The sequence below is a fragment of the Camelus ferus genome, chromosome 16, assembly GCF_009834535.1.
Source record: "Camelus ferus isolate YT-003-E chromosome 16, BCGSAC_Cfer_1.0, whole genome shotgun sequence".
Lineage (NCBI taxonomy): Eukaryota > Metazoa > Chordata > Mammalia > Artiodactyla > Camelidae > Camelus > Camelus ferus.
In genome coordinates, this window is record NC_045711.1 from 21,764,425 (window position 1) to 21,780,832 (window position 16,408).

Here is a 16,408-nt window from a genome sequence, read left to right on the forward strand (position 1 = left end):
GTGATGGGTGTGCATTTTCCTGAGGAGGGGGCGTCCTCCGACTCCCCAAAAGGCTCAGGACCTTGGAATTACCAGACGGAAGAATGTGCAGTATTTGTAAAGGCTGTGCTGCAGCGTGGAAGTTCATGTGTATCAGAAACAAAGCAGGTAGCAAATGACGTGCACATTTTGATTGGCATCCATGGGAAGGCCTGGGGCATGAGTGAGGCTACCCGAGCTCAGTGGAACTTTCTAGATCTGTGCCTTCGAGGGAGCGACACTGCCTTACTCGGCTAGGGAACACTTGAAAGGTGGCTAGTGGCTCCGGTGATGAATTTTTGATTTTACATAACATTGATGGAGGTAAATTTAAGAGGCACGTGTGACTACCGTACCAGGCAGCACGACTGAAAGGAAGCTTGCCAGTATGTTAGGACAGTGTGCTTACGTGTCATTTTTTTTCTTTTCTCATGTTTCAGAAATGTCACACTGTAATTCTATTAATCTTATGATGACAACAAGTTTTAAAAATAGCCAGTTAAACGCCTGCATAGCTCCCCCTTGTCTGCTGTCTTGCATGCTTGTTAATGAGACATTAACAAGCCCCCTAGGGCTGTGTGAGGGCCTTCCAGTGAAGCTGATGCCACCGGCCAGCCACCCTTGTCCCCAGAGTCGTCGTCATCGGTGCTCCCACCCCCCAGGGTAAACGTGTGCGAGTTCTCCTCTTATTCCCTCCATCCTCTTGTCATTACTGGTGTTTGTTCAGGGCAGCTGTCCCAAGGAAAGGGTGGCATTCAGGTTACAGGACGGGCTGGGTGCCTTTCGACATGGGGCCTCTCGCCGTGGCGTCCCTGGTGCAGTGGTCCAGCCAGCCCCGACTCAGGTCCAGGAGAGCCAGGCTCGGCCGTGGGGGTGGCGCGGAGCACTGGCCCTCGGAGTCCCGCCGGGATGTGCAGCTGCCTCCCGACTTCCGTCTCCTCCTTAACCTTGCTCACCGCGTTTCGGCCGGTGGGTCCCAGCAGACTTCCCCTTCCTGGCCGCCCTCCAGGTAGAGCACTGTCCCCCTACTGTTGAGACCCCAGCCGACTGGGTCTCCTCTGTGGGTCTCCTCTGTGGCCCCCACCTGCCCTGCAGAGCTCCTGCCTCTTTTCCCAGCCTCTCGTTTGTGTGGCATTTGGTGTATGCTGCCTTGCACTGTTGCATTTCCGTGAGACTTACTGGTCGTCTGGACCAGTGCCGTCCTATAGAACTTTCTGTGGTCATGAGGGCTGCCCAGTCCAGTAGCTGCTAGCCACGTGTGGCTATGGAACCCTGGACGTGTGGCTTTGGCAACTGAGCAACTGGACTTTAAGTTTATTCCCCTTCAACAAGTGTGAGTTTCAGTCGGCATGGGTGGTCAGGGCACGGGTGGTCAGGGCACGGGTGGTGAGGGCGCGGGTGGGGGGGGCGCGCGTGGTGGGGGCGCTCGTGGTGAGGGGGCGCGCGTGGTGAGGGCGCGCGTGGTGGGGGCGCGCGTGGTGGGGCCGCGGGTGGTGGGGGCGCGCGTGGTGGGGGCGCGCGTGGTGGGGGCGCGGGTGGTGGTGGGGGGCGCGTGGTGGGGGCGCGGGTGGTGAGGGGGCGCGCGTGGTGGGGGCGCGGGTGGTGAGGGGGCGCGCGTGGTGGGGGGCGCGCGTGGTGGGGGCGCGCGTGGTGGGGTGGAGCGCGTGGTGGGGGGAGCGCGTGGTGGTGGGGCGCGCGTGGCGGGGGCGCGCGTGGTGGGGGCGCGGGTGGTGGGGGCGCGGGTGGTGGGGGCGCGGGTGGTGAGGGGGCACGGGTGGTGAGGGCGCGCGTGGTGAGGGCGCGCATGCTGGCCCCGCAGGGCCAGGAGGGGCGTGGAGGGTGTAATTGTCCTCTTGGCAGAGTAGCCCCTCAGAACGCTCTGTCAAGAGGAAAAGGGGAAAAGACCAGAATGAGTGAACAGGTGCCCCCAGCCCCCACGCAGGGGCTAGTTTCCTGGGGGGTGGGTGGCAGGAGGGGTCACGGGCAGAAGCCAGTGAGGAGCCAGGCCCGAGGGCAGTTACCGTGACAGCATGCCAGCGCCCACCTGCAGAGGGACAGAGGGAGCCAGGCTGAAATAAATGGCATCTTAAGTGCTTTTTGCCTTTAGGAGGAGAAGGCTGGATGACACCAGAGTATCGGCGGTAAAGGCTGAATTATTCATACCTTCTAGTCATTGCTGGTGTAACTGGTCCTGCTCGCCCCACCCGGCTCTGGGGAGAATCCAGCCGCGGAGCAGGACCCGGAGCCAGTGAGCTCAGCGGGCCAGGTCCGGGTGCTGAGTGTCGTTGCCGCGGGGCTGCCACGAGGGGCCCGGAGGGTGTCGTCCAGGGTCGCCTGAAGCGTGGTGAGGGGCAGACTGTACCGTGAGATTCTTAGTCGCTTTGGGCGGTTTTCATAAATAGCCTTGCCGCTCCTCTTCTGTCCAAGCATCTCAGGGCAGGTGGGCGAGCCAGCGGGAGTGAGAGGTCCAACCCGAAACGGGAGAGGACGGAAACTGCAGGAGTGTGGTACGGATGAGGGGGACGCCTTTCTCGCTTTCCCATCCAGAGCGCTCTCCCAGAGGTGGGGAGCAGGGGTGGGGCCGAGGGGGGGGGCAGAGGACGGGCCCTAGGAAGACAAGGAGGGGGCTCATCGGGAGGGGCCAGGGGCTGCCACCCCCCAGGACAGCCATGGGATGGAGCACTGAGGCGTGAATGGGTTCTGGAGAGAGAGAGGAGGTGGAGTCGCCAGGAGTTGGTGAGAGATGGGATGGCCCAGTGCTGGCGGGGTGCACCCCCTGCCCCCCCAAATTTCAGTAAGATACCTCTGAGCCCGGTTGTGGGCCAGCCCAGGTGCTGCGGATGCCCCGAGGATGCTCCGGGAACACCCACCCTCACCCCTTCGGGGCCCCCAGCAGCAGCCTGGCAGCGGGGAAGCTGGCAGCTTCCAAAGATCTGTTGTTTGGGTTTGTTTGTGCTTCTGTAACCGGGAGCTGAGATTTATTTCTTTAAAACATCCCATCTCCCGACACCCTGCAATCTGTTCTGTGTGTCGTGAAGACAAATCTTGTCTTGTGTTTCTGTAGCACTCGGCAGACTCTGTGCCGGCATCTCTCCCTCCACGACCCCCGCCTGCCTACTCTGCCGCCCGCCCGCCACCCCCCTAGTCAAGGTGGTAGTCACCCGCTGCTCCCCTGTGCCTGGGGGGTGGCTGATACCAGGGGTCCGAAGGAAGCCACTCCGAGAAGGGCAGCTGGCAGAACTGAGCCCTTGGACCGGTCCACAGCCTCCAGGCTGGAAACAGCCCGGGAGCCTCCCTGCCAGGGGAGGAAGCCAGGCACTGCCTGGGGCTGAGGGCCCTTTGCCGTCTGCCCCACGGCTCTGGAAGTGCGTTGGCAGGCGGCTGCCACTGGCTCCAGGAGCTTGGAGGGGCTGCCAGGGAATTCAGGCTGGGTCTCGACAGTGCCCAGTCCTTTGATGTGAGACTCAGGGCGGCTGTTTGGCTCAGACACACTGTCTGGGGCAGGATGGGGCAGGCTGGCTGGACCAGGCGAGCTCCACGGTCAGATGTCCAGATGTGAACCAAGCCCTGCCGTGATGCCTGGGGCATGAGCTTGGCAAGGTGTTTGATCTCTGTGCCTCCGCTTCCTCATCTGTTAAATGGGGCCATCATGAGGACAAAGCGATGCTGTGACTGAAAGCGCGCCACAGAGGACTCAGTGCAGAGTTTACCGGGGTGATAAAAATGAAGGTGGCACTTTTATAGCACCTACCAGTGTGCCAGCCTGATTCTAAGTGCTTTGTGTTAACTTCCCGGAGCCGCCAAAACAAAGGACTGCAAACCGGGCAGCTTAGAACAACGGAGGTGGATTCTCACAGTTCTGGAGGCCAGAAGCCCTCAGTCAGGGTGTCGGCAGAGCCGGGCCCCCTCTGAAGGCCCAGGGAGGATGCTCCTGCCTTTTCCCGCTCCTGGGGCCCCCGCTGTTCCTTGGGGCCACCTCCCTCCAGTGTCTGTCTCTTTTGGCTTCGCCTCTTCCTGTAAGGACCCCAGTCCGTGGACTTAGGGCCCACTCTCAATCCAGGATGAGCTCATCTTGGGAGCCTTAGCTATTTACATCAGTAAAGGCCCTGTTTCCAAATAAAGTTCCAGATGGACGTGAATTTGGGGGACACTATTCAACCCCGCACACGCTTTGTGGGTACTGGCCATTTAACCCTTGAAACATTGCCTAAGGTCAGGGCTGTTCTTACCCCATGGGGGAGAAGGTTGAGGCCTAGCGTCCCAGCACAAGGGCTCCTGGCTGAGGTACCAACTCTGTTAAAAACAAAAAGCAAAAGAATCCAAACAAAGCCAGGCCCTTGTGAGGCCCGTTCCCATCATCACCTGGCAGTCGGCCTCCCCTCCTGGCCCAGCCCTGTCAGCCCCCGGGGTCTGTTCAAGAGCCCAAAGAGGCCTGGGGGGCCTGAGCAAAGATGCTGTGGAAATTTGCTTTATAAGTGACAGAAGTAAAGGGAGGGAAGTAGCTCAGTGGTAGAGCACATGCTTAACATGAGGTCCTGGGTTCAGTCCCCAGTGCCTCCTCTTAAAAAAAAAAAAAGGACAGAAGAGTGATATATGTCCATCTTAGAAATTTGGGAGAAAAGGCATAAAGAGAGTATTTATGGCCATTGTTTGCCTCCAGTGTTGCTATTATAGTTTGGTTTACTTTCTCTGGCCTTTCAAAGACAGGAGTTGGAATTATCCATCCCAAGGGTCAGCAGACCTTTTCCTATAAAGGGGCACATAGTAGGCATTCTCAGCTTCTGAGTCACACAGTGTGTGTAGCTTCTTGGCTCTGCCCCTAGAGAGAGAGCGGCCGCTAGCACCATGGACGGGGTGAGTGTGGCTAGGGTCCAGCAAAACTTTATTTATGGACTCTCTGAATTTTGTATGATTTTCGTGTGTCATGAAGTACTCCCCTCCTTTCGACTTTTTCAACGTGTAAAAATGGTCAAGCCCACCCTTGCTGTCAAAAGCGGCACAAGGTGCTCGTGCAGCTTCCCTCATAAACGCCAGGGTGTGGAAGACGCTGGGATGTTCATTCTTCAGGAGGTGAGTGGAGGAATAAGCTGGTGTATGTAGACAGGGGTTCTGCTTGGTGCTAAGAAGAAATGAGCTGTCAAGACAGGAGAAGACATGGAGGAAGCGTAAATGCATGTTGCTAAGTGAGAGAAGCCGGTCCGGAAAGGCTACAGACTGTATGATTCCAACTATCTGACTTTCTGGGGCAGGCACAGCCGTAGAGGCAGCAGCAGCAGATCATGGTTGCCAGGGAGCAGGGGAGGGGAGTTTTAGGACCGTGCACCCATTCTGGACGGCACTGGAACGTTCACCGTACGTTTGTTAAAACCGCAGCATGTTCACCACCAGGAGTGAGCCCCAGTGTGAACCGTGGGCTTCAGTCGTTCACCGTAATGCGTGACTATTGCTTCATCAATCATAACAGGTGCGCCAGGCAAGATGTTAAAAACAGGGGAAATGCTGTCGGCGGGGCAGCCGCCACTCTAGGAACTCTCTGTACCTTCTGCTCAAATTTTATGTAAGCCTAAAACTGCTCTAAAAAAAAAAAAATTCTTAGCTCATGGGTTGTGCAAAGACAGACAGCGTGTCATAATGTGCCTACTTCGGGTCTAAACCGGCACTGCCCAGTAGCAATGTAATGAGAGCCACACGTGTGAGTTAAAATTTTCTAGGAGTCTCGCTTTTAAAAACTTTATTTTGAAGTAACAATAGAGTCACAGGAAGTTGCAAAAAAATAAAAAAATATAGGGAAGCCCTATACACCCAACCTCCCAGGATGGCTACATCCTGCCTAAAATTTACATGGTACACATCCCAAACCAGGAAATGAAGGTGGGTACAAATGCTTTTGCATTTTGCCAAAAATCAGTAGGGGATATTTACGTCGGCCTAACAGCTACATTTTAATAAGTAAAAAAAGAGACATGTAAAATTAATTTGAGTAATTACCCAGTGCACCCAAAATATTACCATTTCAACACGTGACCAGTGTTAAGAATTGGTGAGTGACGTTTAACTAGTCTATCTTTGTACTAAGTCTTGGGACTCCTGTGCGTGCTTTACCCCAGAGCACAGCTCAGTTTTCATTCGCCACGTTTTCGAGTGCTTGATGCCACGTGTGGCATGGGGCCGCTGCGCTGGCCAGCTCTAGTCTGTCCTGGTTGGTAGCCTCCTTTTTTTTTTTTTTTTTTTTTTTTTAATATTCTCTGGCCAGCCCTCTTCCTTTGTCTTTGATGGCTGGATGGCTTCTAGGAGGAATTCTGGAAAAGTGTTCTGTTATCCCAGCTTGGGGGGTGGAGGGTTCTGTAGCCCTGACTCCTCCCTGACTCGGAGCAGAGATTCTGGAAGTCACCAGCCAGGTGTGTCCCCCACGGAAGCAACATTCCAAAGAGATTCCTGGCAGAGCCCTCGCACGGGCGGGTCTCCCTGGAAGCACGCTATTGTTGACTGCCCTCCCAAGGACTGTCAGCTCTTTAGAAAGCTGACCTCTTTCTATTAAAGCTGTCAGGACAGGGAGGAAATAAGTGCATCAACCCTCCTGAAGTGAAAAGAAGGAGTTCAGGCTCTGGGCGAGGCCATGCTCCCCAGGGACGTGGCGCTCCCACTGCAGGATGGCTGTCGAAGGACAAGGAAATGAAACTGTTGTCGCCTCTCCCCCTCAGCTCCTGAACCATGACAGCCCTCAGGGGGTCCTTGACGCAGCCCTCGATGATTTATTGCAGGGGGCTGTAGGGATGCCCTCTGGGGGCTGGGCTGCTCCGACCGCTCGGAGCCGCCATCGGGAGCAGGAAGCCAGAGGCCCTGGGGCCGGGCTCTTGCATCAGCAGCCCTGGCGGCCGCTCTGTGGGGCCCACGTGAGCTTCCAGGAGCTCTGAGCGTGAGGTCACGGAGCAGTGACGTGGCAGTGCCCCCCAGGCGAGCAGGGAGCCCGTGCTCTGCCTTTGGAGACCCACGCCTGGCTGTTGCAACGTAACCCAATACCTGATGAAATCCTCCCTGAAGGCGGCAGGGGCTGGCAAACGACCTTTGTCTGTTGATTGGAACCTTCCATATCTGCTGCCATTTGCCTTAGCGTTCATTCCCAGCAGAGTAAACAAGGCATTTTTATTTGGGTTTTTCATTTAATTCAGCCAGTGTTCCCTAAATGCCTGTGATGTACTGGGAGAAAGGGCTCCTGGTGGCCCCTTCACTGTACCCAGAATGTGCTTCCTTGCTTCGAGGGATCTGTTTTGGGAACCTGAGAGTGTGGTCTCCCTGACGATCTGACAGCTGAAGCCCAGCCATGCTGGTCACTCCAAACCGCCTGTGCTTTGAAAGCTGAGGGCCGGTGGAAGCAGACTTGGACTCTAGTGCCAGCAGGTGGCCTCAGACAAGCTTCAGACCTTCCTTAGCTGTAGGTGATGACGCACATGGTCCCTCAGTGTGGCTGCCCTGCAGCCGCGCCCCTTGTCACTTCCCAGCTCTGCCCAGCCACGTGCCCCAGCAAGTCTCCACCTTCGTTGCCCCAGCTTCTCCCTGACACGGTGGGACGGTGACCGTCCATGCCCACAAGGCCATCACGAGGCACGGCTGGTCAGCACACTGGAGGTCTCCAGGGCGGGGCACAGAGACGAGCCTGAGGGCTCAGATGGCCACACACCTCTTCTGCACATTTTGTGTGATTATTTCCCAGATGAGGTGCAGACCCTCTAGAGAAGGATGGGCCTTTCCAGAGGGGCTGTGGGGCCAGAAAGGGCTTGTAGGAGGGAGGTGCCTGCCAGGGTCAGGGTAACATGGGAGGAAGAAGTCAGGAGTGGAAGTGTTCTGGAAGAGGGGAGGGTGACTGTCTCATGGGTCATGGGAAGAGGAGCCCCGCACACGTCTGGGGGGAGGGGAAGGGGAGGAAACCTGGGACCGAGCAAAGGGGGCGGGGCTGGACGTGGCCTCTCCCAGGAGCCGCAGGGCTGGCGGGGAGGGCCGACCCTGTGGATGGTAAAGGCATCAGGATCTGTCTTGCTTCTGTAAATATTTAAACACTGGGAGGATTATTTTTGGTAGCTACGGTCTCTCTCCGAGCCTGGCGGGCTGCCGGGCTGCCGGGGAGGGTGTCGAGTGACAGCGGGCTCCCTGCTGGCTCCCCCGGGCTCCGCGTGCTCACGGTCACAACGCCACGATTTAATTGGGGCCGTGGTCCCCCCCTTCTGGGAGGGTGAGGACAGGCACGGGCTCCTAAGCTTTCCCCTTCAGGGTGAGATCGATGTGACAAACACAATGTCAGCTCAGAAGTTTCCCTGACGGCCGTTGAAAGTGACAGTGCCTTGAGCTTCCAAACCGCGAGCAGTGAAGTGTAGGGCCAGCCGCCGGCCGGGCACCCCCGGGGAGGTGGCCACGCTCCGCCAGACCCACCTGGGGTGAAAGGACGCATTGTGTGCCCCGCAGAGCTGCGGGGCTGCAGACAGCCGTCTTCGTAGGGTCCACAGGGCAGACGTGCAGGGGAGCCTGCTCCCGGCGGGCGTGGACGTGGGGCGCTGAGGGCCACCGGGGCCCGGCCATCTGCCGCGTGGCGGCCCGTCTCCTCCAGCCTCAGAACTGAGTCTGGCCAGGCATCACGGCCCTGCCGCTTCCCCGTGAAGGAGGCTGGCAAACACCAAACCTTTGAAACTCCATTTTCCTGGAGGTGGCACTTTGGCTGAGAAGGGCTCTCCGCGTGCCCAGCAGATGGCAGGCTTCCCCCAGATCAGCCAGGGGTGTCCACTGCCCGCCCGCAGCCACCGCGCCTCCCGCCCCACCCCCGCCCGGGTCCCCAGAGAGGAAGTTCCATCTGCCCTTTGTTGCTCACCTGTCCCCCGTCTCTTCTCACTGCCTCCTCCCAAGGGGCTGCCTGGGGGTGTGCGTTGGGGAGGGAGCGCCAGTTCAGACCCAAGCCAGGCTCCCTCGACTGTGGGGCTGCTGGACACTCTTTTCCTGTGTTCGGTCTCCATTTTCAGCTGGCTTCCGTCTCCTCACTGACTTTCTGCCTCCTCTCTGGGGGTCTGGTGGGTGGACAGTTGCAGGCATGAGCATGACCCCCTCACCCCCAATCTTGTGCAATCCACTGCCTCCCCAGAGACCAGACGGATCTTAGACAGGCTTGGCCTCTGGCCCCAGAGAGGAGTGCAGGGCTGATGTTAGACCCGGGATGGGAGGGAGCGGTCAGCCGCACACCCCAATACGGCCTGCTTTCTGTCCTTTCACTGCGCCTGTGGACATGCTGACCCCTAGGACAGCCCAGCTGAGTCTAAAGGGTGGCCTTGTCTGAAATTTACTGGACCCCTTTCTTTTTAAAAAAATTATGATTTTTATATAGATAATACGTGGTTAATAGAGAAGTGTTAGAAATAAAGGGATGGTACCCCAGAGGACTGAAAGTAGAGGCTCAAACAGGTATTTGCACATCCAGGTTCATAGCAACATCATTCACAATTGGCGGAAGCAACTCAAGTGTCCATCGATGGATGAACAGATACACAAAGTGTGGTTCATCCGCACAATGGAATAGTTTTCATCCTTAAAAAGGAGGGAAGTCCTGACACCTGCTACAGCATGGAGTTGCCTTGAGGACATTACGCTCAGTGAAATAAGGCAGTCACAAAAGACACTGTGTGACTCCACTTGTATGAGGTTCCTAGAATTGCCACATTTATAGAGACAGGAACAGAGGTTACCAGAGGCTGAGCGAGGATGATGGGGAGTTAGTGTTTAATGGGGACGGTTTCCTTTTGGAAAGATGAAGGAGTTCTGAGATGGGTGGTGGTGATGGTTGCACAGCAGTGTAACCGTACTTGGCACCACTGCGCAGTACAGTTAAAGGGGGCTAAAATGGTACATTTTACGTTTATTTTGCCATAATAGAAAAAAAAGAGAAGGAAAAAGAAATTGAGATCACCCAGGGTAACAGGACTGTGGGAAACCACCCTGGGTGCACATCTTCCCAGCCTTCTAAGAACCAGCTTTTTCAGATTAGTCTGTAAGCCTGTGTTGATTGTCCCCTGCCCCAATATTGATCTGGGACTCCAGGCATTTGGCAGCCACATCTGTGTGGCCCAAGGCTGCTGGCTGGGGGAGTCCCTCTGCCTGGGTTGGAAGGAGAAGCTGGTGTGGCCGGCCAGGGCACCCTGGCCGGAGGGCTGACTGCGGCCAGGCTCTCACCACTGGATCTCCTCCTGGAGACCAAGGCCAAGACTGGTCACCACACAGGCCTCCCTGTAAGAGGGACGCACACCTGCTGTCAACACAGGGTGTTCCACACAAAACGAAAGCAGCTGAAAGTCAAATCCAGAGCTAGACCCTGAAAGCTGGTTCTTCCGAGACTCTGGTGGGTGGGGAAACCTGGAGGAAGCCCCCAGAGGTTTGCCAAGGTCAGGTCAGGAGATTCCACTTCCCCAGCCTTTTCCAGAACTTAGACTCTCCCCGTGTCTCCTGAGAATTGGGAAACTGAGCACGCCCTCGGGGTGCCTGCCACTGAAGGGAAGGCACCATGTCTCCCTGCACGTGACCCCGAGCCCCCAAGTGCCCCCCAGAGGATGGGAGTTAATACTGGGAGTCCAGAAAGGGGCATCAGGTAGGGGCTGGCTGGGTGAGGCACAGCAGCCCGCCTCCCACACCGCAGAAACCTCTACCAGGAACGCGTATGAGGCTGGCCAGGCCAGTGTTCATGCCCTCCTGTAGCTGAGCACTGCTTTTTCTATTTTACTGAAGGTTCCAGAGCCCTCCCAGCCTACAGCAAAGCAAAAGGCAACTCAGGTCACGGGTGAAGTGAGCAAGGGCCACTGGGGAGGCAGGTTTGTGGGAACTGGGCTGGAGAAGCCGGCCTGCTCTCACCCCGCCTCCCGTTAGCCTGCCGGGCTGGTGTAAATGGTGGTGGCCGCCCTCGGAGCCCAAAGCCCTCTCCTTCCTGCCTTGGGGCCACGCGGTAGGGGTAGGGTACTGCGTGGGGTGGTCCCCTGGAGGGCACGCCTGCCTTCTCAAAGGGACCCAGACGCCAAGTCCAGACGTCCAGAAACAGCAAATACACGGGGTGACCTTTGAGTTTGGCGGGTGCTTGGCCAAAGATCAACACGAACCTGCCCTGAATGGCCAGTGTCCCTGACGGCACAGGTCAGGAGCTCAGGCCTCCCTGGGAACCCACGCCTGGGGTCATCACTCACGGGATGGCCCAGCTGGGAGCCCAAGCCCCTGATGACTCAGCACCTGTCACCTCTGCCGGGACAGGGCCACCCTGCAGATGTTGTCTGTACAGACTTGCCCGTCTGCCCAGGCCGAGAGCAGCCCCGCCCACACGGGGAGAAGCCTTTAGAACAAGGTGTCCTTGAGAACATCCAGCACCGCATTTATTTTGGGGGGCCCCTCTGTCACTCAAACAAGGCTCAGAGTGGAAAGGTCACCCACTCAAGGCCACACCGATAGAGATGACAGCCCCACCCGAACCGCGGGGACCCAGTGAAGAGGCCTCGGGCATTTACCCCGTACAGAGCGGTAGTCCCCCAGCATTGAGGGCTCCGCTCTGATTACTTAGAGGCAGAGTCCACTCCTGTGCTCACGGCGCTTCTCCCTCAGGGGAAGGCAGTGCTGCCCGCGGGGGTCTCACTGGCCCCCCACACTTGGGTGTCCTTGGGGCCACCTTGGGTCCCGTCTGTGAGTGGGGCCGCCAGGCCGTCCGCACTGTGAGGTCACCCAGAGTTGGAGGTGGTGTGATGGACGGCAGGAGATGTACCCACTCCTCCCAGCGCTTTTTTTTTTTTTTTTTTTTAAAGAAATGTCCTTTGGGGAAAGTTTTTTCCCTTTTATTGATTGAAAGGCTTGTCCTTGACAGGACGGAGGGTGTCGGGTCCACAGAAAGGGCCTGAGCGGGGAGCCGGCGTGGGCGGGGAGGGGCGACGCTGGAGGCACGGCCACGCCAGCGCCTTTCTGCGGGGCTGGCCGGGGCACACTTACTGCGCTTGGCGGAGCTGAGCTTTGATTTTGTGAGGCTTCACCAGGCAAAACAAGCAGGGGCCGCCGAGTTTTGCTGTGTGACTGTAGAACCTTCCAGAGAAACTCCCTTGACCCCTAAAGTGAATAATTTGGGTTTTGTCCCTTCTGCGGTGGAAGGCGTGTGCTGAGCTGCTGGTGTGCGCTGACGAATTCTTGGAACGCGGGGAGCAGCCCCGGCTGGTCGCGTCTAACTTTCCTCCACCATCTAACTCCGGGCAGATCCAGGGAGCCCCATCCAGGGGTGCCCACCGTGCCCCTCGGGAGCTGACGGTATGGGGTTTGGACTTCACCCCCAGCTCTCTGCAGGTGACAAAGGAAAGCTAGCTCCAGTCTGGGCAAACTGGCCGCAGCCTTTGCTGAAGCTGGGAGAGGGGCCCGTCGGCCGGTGTGACTTCTCGGGTAGTGGTGTTTTGTTTTGTGACTTTGGAAAGAACATGAAAGACTGGGCAGACGCCCACTTACCAAGGAGGCCAGGGCTGGTGGCCAGGCCAGCACCTCCCTGGTAGGTGTCAGGGAAGAACGTTCAAAGTAAATAAATACAGTGATTTCTGGGAGCGTGTAGTACCTTTCCCCTCGCTTTCCTAGTCCCAGCGCCTGGGGCTGGAACCCCGCAGGGAAACGCCAGTCCTTTCATAACTGAAGGTTGGCCTGGCCTGGATGGGAACACGGATCCTGGCTTCAAACACACACACACACACACGCATACACAGACACAGGCATGCATTCATACCACATATATGCACCCCCCCCCCCCACACACACACACAGTTTCAGGGAGAAGAACTTGAGTGTTTTGTTTGAGTCGGAAGAAAATATTCAATATCCTCTCATTTTCCTCTACCTGTTTAGGTTTCCCTTTGTTTTGTTTTTTAATCACCTTCAGAATGGCTGGGCTAGTTTTTCCAAGTGTAAGGTACAGTCGGCCCTTTGTATGTACAGGTTCCGCGTCTGCTGATTCCACCAAACTCAGACTGAAAATACTCGGGGAAAAAAATTTCCAGAAAGTCCCAAAAAGCAGAACCTGAATTTGCCACTTGCCAGCAACTCTTGACATGACATTGCCATTGCGTTAGGCGTTGAAAGTCACCCAGGGATGATTTAAAGTCTACGGGAGGATGGGCATAGTTGTATGCAAATGTTATGCCATTTTATGTAAGGGACTCGAGCGTCCATGGATTTGGGTATCGGTAGGGGTCCTAAAGCCAGTCCCTCATGGGTCCTGAGGGATGATTGTATACCCTCCAGATCTCATGCAGGCTCAGCATCCGAGACCCTCAGAGGGTTCCAAGCCTGTGGGCCTCCAAACACATGTGTTTGCCCCCTATTAAAAGCTCCACAAAGGGAAATTCCTCGCTCGCCTCTAAGTCAGGCCCGTCCGACCCCATCTCCTTGTTCCCACATGATCTTTCCCCTGAGAGCCCGCTTGCCGCAGCACCCAGGGCTCCCCTGGCAGCGTGAGGCCTCGTCCACAAAACCGGGGGGAAGACGCTTCCCTGGAGGACCCCGCGCCCCCAGCCTCCACCCTGGTCCACGGCCACAGGCCTGTGCCTGTTTGTTCTGTTTTTAAAATAACCATCCTTAAAGAAATTCTTGTTCCTCACCCCACCCAGACCGAGATGTTCCGGATAATTCCCGCTCTTGGTTGGATGTGGCCACAGCCTAGAAGATGCTCTGGTGTGTCTGATTCTGGCTGGAGGCCCGATTCCGCCCAGGGCAGCAATGCTGGCGCCCCACCTCGCTTCCGAGGGCCTCTGTGGAAGCAGAATACACCCCAGGTGGCTTTGCTCTAAGGCCACCGTGGGAAGGGAGCCCGGAACAGTGAGCAGCGGAGCCCACAGGGCAAACGGCACAGCTGGCCCCAAGCCCAGCTCCTCCCAGGGGTCACGGCGGAGGCAGCCCAGGGCGCACCAGGACAGCCTCCGCCCCACCCCGCAGGGTCTCAGACACCCATGCACCGCAGGCTTCTCACTCAGCCAAACCTTCCCGTTGACTTGACAGGGCGATGTGGCCCACTGAGGACGCAGGATAGGAATGTGGGGCTGAGCCACAGCCTCCTGCAGGGGCAGGTTTGCCGAGCCCTTCCTGGTGAGTGGGAGACCCAGCTGGGATGTTGGTGTCCAAGGTTAAACCCATTCACCCCCTAGAGCGGGCCCGCCCGTTCGTAAGACATGAGGAGTGGGGTGTTGTGGACACCCAGGCCCCACCCGTCCTTCAGAGCAGGAGTTGCCGCCCGGAGCCCCTGCTGTCCCAGGTGGCAGGGGCAGCCTTTGTCCTCTGCTCTGTCTTGTGCAGGTCTCAGGGTGAGGAGGCCTCACAAGGACGCTCTGCAGGTGAGGGCCCTGGAAGGTGTCCTGGGGCTGTGGGGCCGCCCTGGTGATGCTGAGGATGCAGGGCTGAGGGGCCTGTCCTTAAGCTCTGATGTGAAATTCCATGCATTTGTGACAATCAGAAACACCCGCTTGGGTTGGACGTCTCTCTGGGAGGATGATCAGAGACATCCTTGCAGTGGAGAAGTGAACGCATTCTTGTGATGTGGAGCTTGTGCCCCACGTGCCCTAGAAGTACAGTCTGAGACCAGCGCACAAGCTAGTAATGGCCTTTGGCCCCAGGTGGGTGGATGTGGACCCAGCAGCACCTTTGCTGCCTCCACCCCGCACCCCTGCATGGGGACCACGCAGTAATTGGCGCCGCCGTGATTTCTGCACGTGCTAATCAAAAGCTTTTATTTTCTGATTATCTCTCCGTTTGATGGATGACAGATGCCGGAGCACTCAAAATACAAACAGATTCCAGTCGGAACATTTCAAAGGAGAAACCAGCCATTCTGGAGAGGAGAGGATGGTGCCCCTTCTGCCGCCTGGCAAAGAGTTTCATTGGGAAAAATTATTTTTCGCCACCTTTTTGCTTTCTATTTAAATTAAGCTTCGCCAAGCAAGTTTGGCAGCAGCGGAGGGCTCCTAATTTGGTCCCCCTTGACCTCTGCTGCCTTGATTGGCAGTTTGTTGCCGGGCGGGAAGTCGTGCCCGCGAGGTTGGAGCAGCAGAACAAATGCCCTAGGATAGCTTTGCGTCCCCCGAGGACCCCAGCGGAGGGGGAGAGTGCGCAATTAGAGAGGTCTTCACACAGAAAGTTAATTAGCTACTAAACAGCATTTAGCACAGTTTATGGTGGGAAGTACATGTCTGAGGAGCACATGGAGACTGGGGAGTGATATGACCACAAGGACCGGGTCCTGGCTGCAGACACTTCATCCCTTGGGCCTGACTCAGTGCCAGGCTCTCGGGGCACGGAGCCCCCGCTCCCTCGAGCGTGGAGGGAAGGAACCCGAGATGGACTGGCCCAGGTGCCCAGGAGCTGTCCCCTCTGAGAGTGAGAGCCAGGCACCCCAGGACCGGACAGCTTGATGCCCCCCCCCGCCCCCCAGGAATCCGCCTGGCCTTGGAGAAGCTGTCCTGTCTTACACACACTGCCCAGCTTCCCAGTTGTAGAAGCCAGTTCAAAACGCCTTCCGTTACTGGGAGCTGTGTGTGCTGGGTTGAATGGTTTCCCCCCAGATCGTGTTCCCCCAGAACCTCAGAATGGAACCTTATTGGGAAGGGTCTTTGCAGATGGAATTAAGGCAGAGATCAAGGTGCGTCAGACTGGATTAGGGTGGGCCCTACACCCAATAAGTGTTCTTCTGAAAGACAGAGAAGGACCCCCAGACCCAGTGCGGAGGCCGGGTGACGCGGAGATAGATCACAGTGATGCAGGCTGCATACCAAGGATGGGGCGTCTGCCCTCGAGCCTTCCGAGGCATCATGGCCCTCGGGACACCTTGGCTTTGGACTTCCGGCCTCCAGGACTGTGGGAGAAGAGATCCTGTTGTTTTAAGGCGCCCAGTTTGTGGGGATTTGTTAGGGCAGCCGTGGAGGAGGAATAGTGTAGGGCCACACTGGAGCCCCTGCGCTGGCCCGTGGGAGGCCCCGCGTAGGTGCTGGCATCTGACGCCAGAGGTGGGTTGGTGGCCAGGGGAAAACCAAGGTCCCCGAAGGGTCCCTGTGGGCTCTGCTTTCGTCCCAGGACTGACTCGGGTGCTCCTCTGACCTGCTCGGAAAACGCAGGTTGATTGCTTGGGGCTATTTTTTGTTTGTAGAGGGTAGGTTTTCACTCTTTTTGGTTTGTTTGTTTTTGCCTTTGATGTTTTTTAATTATTTGGAGGGATTCATGATTTTAATGATTTTCTTCTTTAATTATAAAAGTAACACCTGCTTCCCAAAGTAATTTTGGAAACTAGGGAAAAGATAAAGCAAGGGGGTAGGACGCCCCCCCCCCGTGACCAGCGCAGCACCAGTCAGCATCCTGGTGGACTTCCTCCGGC

The 16,408-nt window shown here is 57.1% G+C and overlaps 1 protein-coding gene and 1 long non-coding RNA gene across 7 annotated transcripts in view; one reads left to right on the forward strand and one right to left on the reverse strand.

The window, feature by feature from the left end:
* TBC1D16 (TBC1 domain family member 16) overlaps window positions 1-16,408 on the forward strand; it is a 74,818-nt gene that overhangs the window by 21,818 nt on the left and 36,592 nt on the right. The gene's annotated exons all lie outside the window — the stretch shown is intronic.
* Window positions 6,871-12,586, reverse strand: LOC116656705. Of its 2 annotated transcripts, XR_004311601.1 has the most exons (4): window positions 12,010-12,586; window positions 8,876-9,068; window positions 8,443-8,673; window positions 6,871-7,810 (listed from the first exon to the last, which is right to left on the reverse strand). It is a non-coding gene; the product is annotated as an uncharacterized LOC116656705 (long non-coding RNA). The 2 variants fall into 2 exon arrangements; XR_004311600.1 differs by lacking the exon at window positions 6,871-7,810 and having other exon boundaries at window positions 8,404-8,673.